Source organism: Vigna umbellata, chromosome 5 (genome assembly GCF_029865625.1).
Source record: "Vigna umbellata cultivar VRB3 chromosome 5, Vumbellata_1.0, whole genome shotgun sequence".
NCBI lineage: Eukaryota > Viridiplantae > Streptophyta > Magnoliopsida > Fabales > Fabaceae > Vigna > Vigna umbellata.
In genome coordinates this window covers 15,913,083-15,927,614 of record NC_142169.1, presented here as the reverse complement: position 1 = coordinate 15,927,614, position 14,532 = coordinate 15,913,083, and the positions used below count along the sequence as shown (strand labels likewise).

Sequence of the window (14,532 nt, the reverse complement as noted above, 5' to 3'; positions counted from 1 at the left end):
TTTCAAATATAACTTTGGCGGTTCAATGTATTTTTGAAGGGAAAATTGAATAAAATAATAAATAATTAAAATTAAAATCATATAAAATATGTTTTGGATTGGGATGAATTTGGGAGAGAGTAGATTCTAAGTTGAATATGAAGTTATTTGTATTAAAAGAAAGATTGTATGGTTTGAATAGATTTGAGAAAAAAAAAATTGTGTATGATGTTATGGAAAATAGTTAAAAATGATCTTTTAATTTATAAAACTAGATGATTATTTTGTGTATGATGTTATGGAAAATAGTTAAAAATGATTTTTTAATTTATAAAACTAGATTATTATTATTTTATCTTTAGATTATGGTATATAAATTTAAATTTAAATAGTGTAAATTATATTAAAATTGAATGTTAATTTTAAATAGAAAAAAAATATATTTAATAATGTAAAACTATTAAATAAAATGTTACAAGATGATAACTAATAAGAAAATTTAATAATTTCTTAATGATAAGGTTCACATCTGATTAATGAAAACTTAATTATGTCATTAATTCACCCTCTCCTCAACTGGATAAATCGAAAAGATATCCCCTTAAGCTCACACCATTAAGGTGATCATTGTAAAAATGAAAATAAACACACACAATCAGACAAAGACCAAAGGGTAAGCTAATATCAAAAGAATAAAACATGGAATTCACAAACTATCATATATTAATTTTCACTTCCAAACTTAAACACAACACTTAAACATATTATAATTTCTAGACTCAAACATTTGGATACATGCGTTATTGTCAAACTATAACGGATTCTACACTTGTAGTGGTGGAACAACTAGATCATCCTAAGCTACCACACAAGATTAATCCGTTAAAACACCATTTGCCAAGGTAAAGCCCCTAGACTACGACATCCTACTACTCTCACCACATGCCTCACCCTTCTTTACTTGAGAATGAATGACCATTAGAATATCAGGATAACCCTAAGACTGAGCTCTTATAATAATGCATACACTACTCGAAACAACCATCAAGAATTTTCCCTTGGAACTCTTTTCAAACCATACTTGACCACATACATAACCTTATGCATAAACTATCATATTCATCCACCATAAATGTATAGATAAACATGTTCACAAACCATAAATATCAACTTTCTTATGAGATAATTGATTATCTGGCCTGATAATCGATTATTCCAAGAGATTAAAGCAAATACAACAGTACCTACTACAATAATTGATTATCAGATATGATAATCGATTATTCTAGAGAACTTTGTAGCAAAGAAAAAATTAGGACTGAAAGATAATTTATTATTCTTGTTAGTTTTTTACAACATGATTTTCTAATTTAGGTGCATTTGGGACCTATCCAAATGACCAAATTACTTTCTTTGACACTATGATTGATGCAAAACATGTTTATGATAAAAATATTAATACCACTTTGCTCATTATCAATTATCCGTGGTGTAAATCAGAATTTAACAAACTAAGAATCTAAACAAGTGTCAATTGACTAAAAAATATACCTCAAACCTTCGGTTTTCTCACAAGCCTACTCTTTAGACTTTCACATGTTAAAACCCTAAAATGAACCAAAAACAACCTAAAACTCAACCTATGAACTAATAACTCAACACTAGATTTATGGTTAATTAAAGTTCTAAACTAGTTTGAAATTATCTAAAAATAGTTCACAAACATCAATTATAGCTCCAAAAATCACTCTTACAGAAATTTACCTACTAAAACCCCAATTTAGACCAAAAGCCAACATAACAACACTCTCATTCACTACTTTCAATTCTAAAATAGATTTGTACCTCTTAGGACTCCAAAACAACAACATTTAAAGTTCAAGCAAGTACCAATTCACAGTTATTCACAACTACATTCATCAATAATCCATATTCATTCATGAAACATAATTCTTACTAAAATAATAATCTCAAATGATAACATATTCAATAAAACATCATTCTCACAACCTAGCAAACATAATTTCATACTTCTTAACACAATTTAATGTCGATATTAGCTTCCCTTACCTAATAGAACAACAAACCACTCTAGAAAGGCTAAAACAACTCCAACGTATAAAAATTCCTATCTGCTCCTACAAACCACATAAATACGATTGAGGTACACTGTCACGACCACTAATCAACAGAGTCTTATAGAAGACACAAACTTCACATGCAAAACAAAGAGAGCTTAACATGCAAAAAAAAAACAAAACTAACCAAAGAAAGGAGAAAAAAATCAACTTACTCTATCTGATAAACTAATCGGTTAGACTTGAAGATCTCGTCGTGATGATCAATCAAGAAGTCTTCGATCTTCAAACAGATGAACAAGAGATGATAACTTTTAGAAAGAAGTTAGAGAATTCTAGAAAAGTAGTTTGTAGAGAGATGATGTGTTTTAAAATAATGAAACTCATTTTTCACAAAAATATTTATTACATAACCACTGTAATCGATTACTTCATCCAGATCTACTTTGTGCAAGTGATTTTAACAAATGAAAACATGAGTATGCATACCACAGATGTAAACACTTATATGACCATAGAAAGTATGCAACCCAAACATTTTAGGTAATATATGTCTTAAACATAAAGAAACATTTATGTTGTCATGGAAACATATATGTGTTGTCATCAACAAAAACCAAACCAAACACATAATTGATTGGGTTTAACATTCACATTGCTCCCCCTATCAACAATTACCTAACAGTAGGAAATCAAAAAGCACTTTGTTATTCTGACCAAGCAGTAAATGACATTAATTAATCAACGTTCAAACACAACAAAAGTGATAAGAAAAGACATATATGTTGCGTGCACAATTTACTCTATTATTTCCAGATAAGTTATTTTATACACATCTACAAAGCTACAAATCAAATATCAAAAGTGGACATTAGAGACAAAAGAGATATTCATATAATGTTCTTCACTTGAAGTCATACCTAAAAGAAACGTACAACCTACTTCAAGCAAAGTACAAAAAAAGCATGTCTGCTTTGACAAGTTGACTTACCTAACGATTGTTATACAAAGAAGAAAGAGAAAGCATGAGTATCAGGCTAAAGGATCAATCTAACGGAGCAATACTCATGAAGCCTTTAAATAGAAGGACTTTCGAAAGGAAAATCAAGAGAATAGCTTAAGAGGATAGTGAAGTGAAAAGCTTACAACGAAACATTCATCCCACAAGCATTCAAGAGAGAAGAAAACATCGAGTGTTTATACTACTTTGTATTGTAATCACATCCTCTCAGCGAGAGATTTAGTCTGAACTACTTATAAGCAATCATTGATTGTAATTCTAAAGAGAATCAAAATACTTACAACTAAACTCAGTTTGAGTTGATGAATCTTAAGAAGGTTGCTAAGTACCAAGAGTAGTTTGAATACTCAAGGAAATCTCAGCTAGGGTTGTTGAGTACCAGGACTGGTGCGAATAATCAAAGAAAATCTCGATTAGGGTTGTTGAGTACCAGGAGTGGTACGAATAATCAAAGGAAATCTCGGCTAGGGTTGTTGAGTACTAGAAGTGGTGCAAATACTCAAAAGAAATCTCGGCTAGGGTTGTTGAGTGTCAGGAGTGGTGTTAATACTCAAAGACCAAGAGTGGTTCTAATACTCATTTGTAATCATGTGAAGATTATAGTGCAATCCTCTGCGGAGTAGACTAGACGTAGCTCAGTTGGAGAGAACCATTATAAAACCACTTGTGCAATTATCTCTTCTCTTATTTGAACGATCCTCTTACAAAACCTATAGTTGTGCTTTACATCTAAACACAAGAATTTTCAAGTTGAATGTTCACTTCAATTGGTATCAGAGCTAACCTGGCGGGGTTAGTCTTAGCAAGACTCAAGGAAACAATCCTGAGGAATGAAAAACGAAGGATACATCGTCAACTGTCCTCCCCTATTCCAAGGAAGAAAAGTTTGATTATTGGAACCAAAGAATGATCACATTCTTTGAATCATGTCATATTGACATGTGGGATGTTGTGGAGAACGACAACTACATTTCTATAGATGAAAAAGGAAAGCCACTCTCAAAAAGCACGTGGACTGACGAGCAGAAGCAGCGTTACCTGTTCAACTCTAAAGCTCGCAATTCTTTGATGTGCGCCTTCTCTGAAGAAGAATATAGGAATGTTCATGCTTACCAAGGAGCAAACGAAATGTTGAAAACCTTGGTGAGTACTTATGAAGGGTCAAGCAAAGTCAAAAGGAACAAGCTGAGCTTACTAACAAGGCAGTATGAATTGTTTTCAATGCTTTAAAGTGAAAACATTCAAAGCATGTTTCAACAGATTCCAAATGATCCTTAACGAGCTGAAATTCGTAGGAAAGTCATATGACAACTTTGATCATATTGACAAAATCCTACGAAGTCTTCCAAAGAAATGGAGACCTCAGGTCACAACTCTACGTACGTCAAAGAATCTAGACAAAATGATTCTAGAAGACCTGGTAGGAATACTAAAAGTTCATGAGCTCGAGCTTTTTCAAGATGACTCTATCAAGAAGGAGAAAAGCATCGCACTCAAAGCTATCAAGAAGGCACCTACAAAACTCTTAAAACAGATGAATCCTCTGAGGAGTCAGGTGATGAACATGACTCCATGAACGAGAACGATGATGAGAAGATTTCATTCATCACAAGAAAGGTCCAATCGATGTGGAGGAAAAGGAAAGGAACAATATTCATGAGCAGACATTATGGATCTGGCACTAATTAAGAATAATACAAAAGACAAACAACCAAAAGACACAATTGTTTCTTATGAGTGCAACAAACCTGGACATTATGCTGAGAGTACATCAGACAAAAGAAACCCCCCCCCCCCTCCTCTCCCCACCTCTCTTCTAGTGTTTTTTAGGTACTTCACTACATCCCTACGCAAAAGTCAATGCTCTAAGTAACATATCCTTTTTGAAGAAATGTATATAAAGAGGCTTAACTGCATGAAGAGAAGAGAACAAGAATCAAGATTTATTATTTCTCTTACGTTGTCAATGCTCTCTTAAGCTTATGTCGTCTAGACTTCATCTTTGAAAAAGAAAAAGTTTCTATATAAGTTTTTAGAGTTTTATTGTATTGTTTTTATATCCTCTCGAAGAGAGTAAACATCTATACTTGTACTTTAAAAACACCTTTTTGTTTTTAGATTTAGAAGTAAATAAAAAAATTTATAAGTTTAACTCAATTGAGTTAAAAGTTCTAATCAGCTGGACTAGTGTTATACCAGGAGTGGTGAAACTCCTCTAACTAGTTGGGTTAGTTTTAAAACCAAGAGCGGTCAAACTCGTTTATAATCTATTGAAAGATTGGTGAAACCCTTTAAGAGTGCTTAAGAGAGAATTGAGCGTAACTCAGTTTAAAGTGAACTAGTACAAAAATAAGCTTGCCTTCTTGTTTTCTTTTTAAAGCTTTTAAAACACTTGTGAAAATCTCTAAATGTTCAACACTTTCTTGCATACTATCTATCTCCTACAATAGTGTCTAATGTGAAATAGAAGAAAAAATGGATTATCAAAAACATTAGTTAAGACTTTTAGCAAAGCTATGTAGTTTTACTATAACACAAATAATTAATATAAAATACAAGAGACTAAAATTGTTGGAATTTTTTTTTAAAATGAAAACTACATAAAATATATAGAAACCAAAGTTATAGTTACTTTTTTTTAAAGTAAGAGTAGTTTGTTTCGCATTTTTATAATGAAAAAGTTATTTTATATACATAATTTTTGTATGTCTTTAGTAATAATTTTAGAAATTAAGATGTGGGAAAATAATTTTGAGTAGTTTCTTGTTTAACTATAATTCAACAAAAAAAAAAATCTTCCTTTGCGTATTATACAATTTTTCTCTTTTATGTTATATTTCATATATTTAAATATTTGTTATTTGAGAAATCCAAAAAGAAAAATCAATCATGTTGTCATTGATGAAGAGATTGAAAGACGAAAAGGGAAGAAGAAAAGGTGCATGTAACACAGAACATAAAGAAAGAAAGGCGGAAATAATTTATGAAGGAAAAACGAACTTTGCAACAAAAGTTAAGGCAAAGTTTTCTAGTTTACCATATTAATTATTTTAAATGCTGTTACCTACTTTTCTCAATACACTTTATGTTGTTGACCCTTGCAACCATGTTTAAATGCTTTTCATTCCAGGGTGTTACTCCCTCCACCCCCACACGTCTCTTCCTCCACCTCCCCAATTTTCTAAAATGCCAATTATATCCTTCTAAAATGACAATTATATCCTCAAAAGTTAAAATTTTTTATTTTTATTATTTTAATATTTTAATTTATTTAAAACTTCTGATTTACTTCCCTCTGCACCTCTTTCTCTCTTCCATTTTCGTTTACCTTTCTCTCTTCCGTTAAGCTTCTTCTCCACCTATAACAAATTCATATTTTAACAAATTCATATTTTAACAAAATTATTACGTTTAAAAACTAACCATATATAACATTTAAAATTATAAATTTAAATATAAATTACTGTAAATAAAATAAACAAATAAAATAAAAACGAAACGTAAAAGGAACACTGCCTCTGTACGGATGACATCCTTCAACGGATGTCAACATCCGTTGAAGGCAAAACGGATGTCGACATCGTTTTGCCTTAAACGGATGTCGACATCCGTTTTGCCTTAAACGGATGTTGACATCCGTTGAAGGATGTCACCCGTCCATAGGCAGTGTTCCTTTTACGTTTCGTTTTTATTTTACTACGTTTTGCGGCTCATGCAAGGATTATAGGCTTGGATATTAAGAGGATTATTGGAAGTATGGGAAGGATTTAGGGTTTAGGATTATTGGAAGGATTATGACTACGTACCTGGAGAGGAACCACGACAAGGACACCACCATAAACGCACTGCATCACGTACTGCACCGAGAACAAGAAGAAGATTGTTTGATAATTCTTTTCACGATCACCAAGCTTTGTAGAAAAATATTTTACTCATACAAGGAACTACGTAGGTTATCAGTGAAATATGTTATAAATGAATAAAATTAAAAAACAACAATTTTAAAAATAAAATTTTACTGAGGGGCAAAATAGTAAAGGAAAGGTAGAGGAAGGGGCAAAATAGTAAAGGGGAGGTGGAGGAAGAGATGTGTGGGGGTGGAGGGAGCAACAGCCTTCATTCCAATATACGAAAACCATATTTATAAGGTCGAACAAAATTAATGAGCCTGGTCCATTTTAACCTGCTATGCTATTGAACTGTTAAAAATAGAGTACGAGTAGTGAAACTCTTAATTTATCCTATTAAGGTACTGTTAATTTATCCTATTAAAGGGTGGACTCGTATACAATATGTCCATTTTTTTTTATTACTTTTTGTTAAAAAATAATTATATATGTATATATATTATTTATACTTAATTATATAAATATTTTTATGTTTTTAATTAATTAATTGATATATCTATTAGATAAATAAAATAATTATTTTCTTTAATTATTTTATTATAAGTAATGGAGAAAACTTAATTTATAAATGTTATATAAGTAAGTTAAAATATAAGTATATATTTATCTCTTTTAAAATAATACCGTGTAAAAACGATTAACTTTTTCAAAATATTTTATTTTTTTACTTAATTATTTAATGGGAAATATCATCTTAATAAATTTTCATAAAACTTAAACTTTTTTATGTGGTTCAATTGCTTTTTATGTAATATCCAGTATTTTTTATTCATCCCGTTAATAATTAAAGGTTCGTCTTTTAAAGCATAAGAACAACACAATTTTTGGCGTTTTTCTCACTATGAAAATGAACTTGATATGCTTTGGTTTAGTTTTATTAAAAGATGATTGTTCTTGATGTAGAAATCAATCAATGATTAACAAATACGTGGTGTTACATAGCTGCTTAACTAAAAATAGTTAGGAGTTTGAACTGTACCAAGACGTTAAAGGTTAAGCGAAATAAGAAAGAAGATATGCTTTGCATCACATCCAAGAAGTAGATAATTATAAAGAAACAATGAAAAATCGAAATTAAGTACTCATATATATTATTTAAACATGTGATGATTGGTTACAAATTGTAATTGTCTAATGAAAAAACTACGTAATCGCGTAGTGTGAAATCTACACAGACCGTCTATCTTATCGTTATCGTAAAATGTTTATGTTTAAATGTTTTAACAATTTCTATTATTTCCTTTATTATATAAAGAATTTTGTATGCATATAGACAGAGTATATTAGTAAAGTCACAGTTTAACAATAAAGTATTTTCCTTTGATCTTATCCAGCTCATTCAAAATACATTTTCTAAGTAATCTTAATTAATGTTATAACAACATGAAGGTTGTTATGCAATCCCAACATATAAGAAGAAATATAAAATCGACGAAAAAATGTAAAAAGGTGAAAAATAAAAGAAAGAGGAACAGAAACAAAACGCTTTATTTATTTATATATATATATATTCTAAGTGAAATTTGTCGGGTACTTTTTAAAGTGGGTTGAGAGATCTTTCATTGCATTAACATTTTAAGTCTTTGAATTTAAATCTGTTTAAAAAAAAAGAGTTAAAAAATGTACGATAGCACTTTTGTAAATAAAATATGATTATTTAAGTTTATTACTCTCATAAAGTGAATTTACATGGAGAGACACTTTTATTTATAAGTTTAGATAACCTTGAACTTGTTTCCAAAATGTAAAGCAACTTCAATACTCTGACTTAGAGACTAAGGTAAAATCTTCTCCATTACAAGAATGATAGATAACCACTACTAAGAAGAAATAATCTCTATTATGAGCGAGAAACAACATACAACTTCTCCAAAGACTAAACGTAGCATATAAAACTCAATACAAGGAGTTAAATAAAACATATAAACTCATTCATTTAATAACTTGACCTAGATGCAAAATGTCATTAACTTTAGAGTTGGAGAGATTTATATATCTCTCCAGCCCAAAACATATTATTATTATCATACCCAAAATAATCTAATACACACAAGATCCAAGTATGAAATATATACAAAATATTAACACCTTTAAAATTAAGAAAAGATTATATTAATGATAATATAAATAAAACTCATGTTGATTTATTGTATATGTTATTATATTATTATATCTTGAGATTATCTTATTTGTTATTAGTGGAAGCCTATAAATACATAATATCACATGTGGTATATTAATCCAATACTCATTATTTACTTCCATACTCACAAAGATATTTTTTATTGAATAATGATACTTTGCATAAGTGATTTGTTTTTCTTTTTACTTTTTGTGACAAATGAGAACTCGCACCCATTGTGGAGACTAGTTCACCTAGTATCAAGTTCACAATTGAATAATTAGGATGGAGTGATTATCAAGTTATACGACAGAAAACATTAAACCTAAGAGAATGGCACTAACAATATTATTTAGCATGCCATGCAAAGCAGCAGTAATAGTTTAATTATTTAGTATGTCATGCATAGCAGAAGGAGAAACGAGGAAGCTATTCTGTAATTGCTAATTAATAACTAACTCTATGTAAACCTTAAACTTTTGTTTTTATGCTGCTGCTACCAAACCAAACAAAATTGCTGTAATATATTTGATAAAAATATTATATAAGTGATAGTTTAATACTTTTTTGTTACTAAATCAGGTCGATCACCTTAAATTTTTTAAGATAATTTTAATTATTCATAAAAGTGTTTTAAACACACATCAAAAGTGTAACAGTTGTAGACCCTATGAAGTTGCTCGTAGACGACTACCTTGAAGCATATAAAATTAAGTTATAACCAACGTGCTTTCATCATTATGAGTAGAAACTAAGTTCTTTTTATTATCAATTAAAAACTTAATACTAATACTAATAATAATATTATTAATTAAAATTTTAATACTAATAGTGACCTCTTTGCAAATCGTCGATATGTCCGAGTGGTTAAGGAGACAGACTTGAAATTTGTTGGGCTACGCCCGCGCAGGTTCGAACCCTGCTGTCGACGAATTTTCTCCTTTTGTTCCATGTTGTTTTGTTTTTATGTATATAATTTTCATCAAATGTTTATAAATTTAGCATTGATATTAAAATTACAAATAACGAGGTCGATATGTCCGAGTGGTTAAGGAGACAGACTTAAATCTAATTGTATATAAAGTTTTTATAAAACCCGAGTGAAGAGTTAGAAGTTCTTTTATAATGGGGAATGCTTTACCATTTTTTAGTGCAAAATGTTTATTTGGAATTTTCTTTTACAAAATAAGAAAGAGAATAATATATTGGTAGTACTTTTTAAAACTACGTCATTGGTTAAGATATTAGTTTAAGATTTGATAGTTCTATGCTGGTCGTAAAAAATATTATTACTATCATTGTTATTATTATTATTATTATAATATTAAATGTTAATACTCAATTTCATTGGCTTGCATAACCAATAAAAAACATTTATAAGAAACGCCAAAAGTGTTAAAATATATTTTATTTGTCATCTTGGGATTTGATGATAAACTTAAAAGGTCATCTAGATATGCTCTATGTCCAATATTTGGATAATGGTTGCATCCTTTATACTTATTTTCCTGATACTTTTATTGTTTTTTTCTTAAGAAAAAAAGTATGTAATTTGTAAGCCTTCTACCTTATCATAATACTGTTTTGTCATGCTTTTGTTATTTTAGAAAATTTTTCCTTAGAGTTAAGGTCATTTTTTTTAGTATCTGATCATTCGCTTAATTATTCTCTCAAATCAGTTACTGATGATAGTTTTGGTAAATTATTGTCTCACCACTTAACTAATAAAAGTTCAACCCTTTATTACATATAATAATATTATTTTATTGAAATTTAATTAATATTTTTATTGTGTTTTATTATCATTAGCATTTGAAGTAAACACAATAGAAGAGGTGAATGTATTTTCAAAATCTTTTCATAATATACCGTCTAATAGTTTGTTAAAGTGTATTAAAAAATAAACTATGTCTAGACGTTGACTAAGTTAGATAAATAAATAAATATTCTTTCACACAATGACATAACAATTTTAACAATAGTTTTAAAGGAAGAAAACAATAACACACAATATTTTACTGGTTCATTCAAACTTGAGCTACATCCAATTCTCTCTTAAAAACCTTCAAGGGGTTCCATTAATCTTATCAAAATCACAACGAGTTTAACTCGCTCTTGGTTGAGTATTCTTACTCCTACTTCTGAGTTTAACCTACTCCTAATTGAGTATTCTTACACAAATCCTAGTCCCCTAGTTAGCATGAAAAGTTCGAGTATTCTTACACTACTCCTAGTTCCTAGTATAACTGACTCCTAGTTGAGTATTCTAGTCCGAGTTCAGCATCTCTAAGATCTATCCCTAGACAATTGTCTAGATCGAGTTTACTCACTCCCGGTTGAATATTATAGCCACTCTTGGAACCCTTAGACAATTCTGGTATCCATTGGAGACGCTGCCTAGTTCAATATCACTAACTCCTAGTTGCAAGTGTTTTAGTTCTCTCTAGAACATACAACAGATCCACTTCAGTATATTACAGGGTACAAATGTTTAACTCCCAATGAGAGGATATGTCTACAATTACAATTTGACACTTGTATAGTTACAGACTTAAGTAACTCTCTAAGAGAGGATAAATGTATTGAGGCGTAGTCTTGTAACTTAGAGGTTGGTTCCTTTGCTGAAGAGCATAAAACGATGTAAGCTTGATGAGAAACAACATTTGTTTTCAATCTTCATGCTTGTGCTTGCTATTTTTCTCTTATCTTCATTGAGGTTGTTCCTTTCATTAGAGAAGCTTCAAACGATGTAAGCGTGAAAGTAGTAGGACGATACTTGCTCTTTTTATCTTCTCTTTTCTTCTTTAATGACTTTGAAGAGTTGCATATGATGTAAGCTTTTAGCAGTAGCATTGTTAATCATTCATCTGATTTTGTTTTGGATGCTCTTTCTCTTCTTTACTCCCTTTGGATGGAAGAGCTTCAGACAATGTGTATAAGTTTGGTGAGCAATAGTGTGAATGCTTAATGCCTACTCTCTTTCTTTTATTCTCTTCATTTCTCTATGTTTTCAACTTCATTCTTTTTTTCTACATTTCATTTCAACCTCAACTGATTCAACCTCATTTTTTTTCTGCATTTCTTTTCTGCATTTCTTTTCTTTATCCTAACTCGGGCATAATACTTTATTGCTCTCTTTTTCTTTTCTTCATCTCTCTTCTTCAATTTTTCTTGGAAGCATAAGACATTATAAGCTTGAAGATAAAATGAGGTAGAGTTAATGACTGATGATTTTTCTTGAGCACATTCTCTCTCTCTCTCTCTCTCTCTCTCTCTCTCTTCTCTTCTCTTCTTCCTTTCTCTATTTTTCACCTTTTCTATATTTCTACTTTAACCATCATTCTACATTTTTCTCAAAAGCAACAACTTTTTCTTCTTCAATTTATCTTCTTTATATAGGCCTTTTTGAAACATGATTATTGGATGTTAAGTTGATTTTTCAGAAGAGTAGGTAGCCTTTTGGTGACAAGTTACACTTCTGTCTTTTCATTAAAGGTACACTGCTTTGTACAACTCTATTAGAGTACAAGTCATTAAGAGATCTATTCTAGAATGTTTTTTTACTTTCTCAACCTATTTATACAACATGTGCAAATGTTTTTATTAGTCCTTTGTGTATACATATTTTACATAGATAACAAGGACAATGTATACAAGTAAAATAATACTTTACGATACATACATAAAATGTTTTAAATGTTTATAGTCGTTAACTTGTATTGCTTTTACAAAACATCTTGTCAGTAATTAATGCATCATTGAAATATATTATTCAATAAGGATTTGATGATGTGTAACTCTTTGGATAGTAGATGACATAAGATATTAGACATTTATGAAAAGTTGTTTTAGATGTGTATTTTAGCGTGTTTTTTATTAGACAATATAAAACACTTTCACTTACAACACTGCTTTTTGATGTAACTCATTTAAGCTTTAGTGTTATTTTGATTCTCAATCTTAGATATCTCAACTTGAGAGCTTGAGAGCATATCCTACTATTTTTCGCATGTTCCTAGAATAGCTCCTTCTTGACATATTCTTCTTTTCGTCTCTACATGAGTACAAATATGTTATCTCTAAGGCTTTCATGTAGAATTTCCTTAATGATCAGACACTTCTTGTAAGTACTATGCTAGATGATATAGGTTTCCTAGAAGTGTTATATGTTCTTTCTTCGAGAAGACTTTGTATTAGCATTTAGTCGATTTGTTTAGATTCTCATATATGGCCCTAAGTTTTCATTTGACTTAAGTAATTGCTTAGACATTGTTTGTGATTGTCTAATTCATTCAATCAGTTTGGTCTACAAAGCATTAACTCAACTCTTGACTTCAAAATTTATAAAATGCTTCTTTACTAGACACTACTTAATTAAAATAACTTTTCTTAACCAGTGATATTTCATTTAATGTTGATTGTTAAACTTCAAAACTTGGATTGTTAGACAATCTAGTCTCTTTAGACTGTCTTGTCTTAATAATATTTTTTTTTTATTACTTTGGTCATTCTTTTTATATTCTTAGTTTCTATCTACATTATCATTTTGGACTAAGTCAATGAAATAATATGAATCTGTAACATTTTTTATTAGATACTAGATTCAAGTGCATTCTTGAGTAATGTGATCGATGCTTTGATGGTATTGATATTTCTTTGTTGAATCAATATGTACAGAAAGATGGAAGAGGAGATGGGACTAGTATAATTCGAAGGGGTGAAAAGTTATTTCTTTTTTTCAATAGTTTTGAGTTCCACTTTTTCCTTTTGAATTTCCAATGGCTTCAAGCATCCAAGTTTAAAGATGGGAGATGAAAAATCAATCACGATCCACGTTCAGAGATGGATATCCTTTTTAAGCATTCAAACAAGTGTTACAAAGATGCCAGCAAAAACTAAGTGAATAAGTTTAAAAGATCATGTTTTGATACTAATTGACCAAAATTAAACATCCTATTTTGATACTAATTGACCAAAATTAAACATCCTATTTTTTTATTCAATGCTTAACCTTCAAAAGATACTTAACCAAAACAATGAAAATTTTCAAAATATAATTTAACTCCTTTTTTGTGTTTTTCTTGTTTTTCAAAGATACCTCATTTCAATCAATGGTAGGAATCTCCACTAGACAATGACATAACTACAAGAATCTTAATAAAACTACTAATGTAACATGTGAAGGTGGAGTCATGTAGCACTTTGATTTTAATAACACTTTAAACATTCTAACAAAACATTTATATTAGTCTCGCCTTTAAAAGGCTATTTCAATTTTTTTGTAAAAGAAATGTAACATTGTAAAAATGGTAAGTTTAAAGTGTTACCTTATGGATTATGTACTGTACATGTTGTGATGCTACCTGACCATAAGTCGACCTGTTTCTACCTGACCCTAACCTGACCTCATATACTCTAACAACA

At 29.9% G+C, this 14,532-nt stretch overlaps 1 non-coding gene across 1 annotated transcript; it reads left to right on the top strand.

The window, feature by feature from the left end:
- Nucleotides 1–9,957: 9,957 nt before the first annotated feature.
- Nucleotides 9,958–10,039, top strand: TRNAS-UGA (transfer RNA serine (anticodon UGA)). Its single transcript has one exon. It is a non-coding gene; the product is annotated as a tRNA-Ser (tRNA).
- The last annotated feature ends 4,493 nt before the right edge of the window (nucleotides 10,040–14,532 follow it).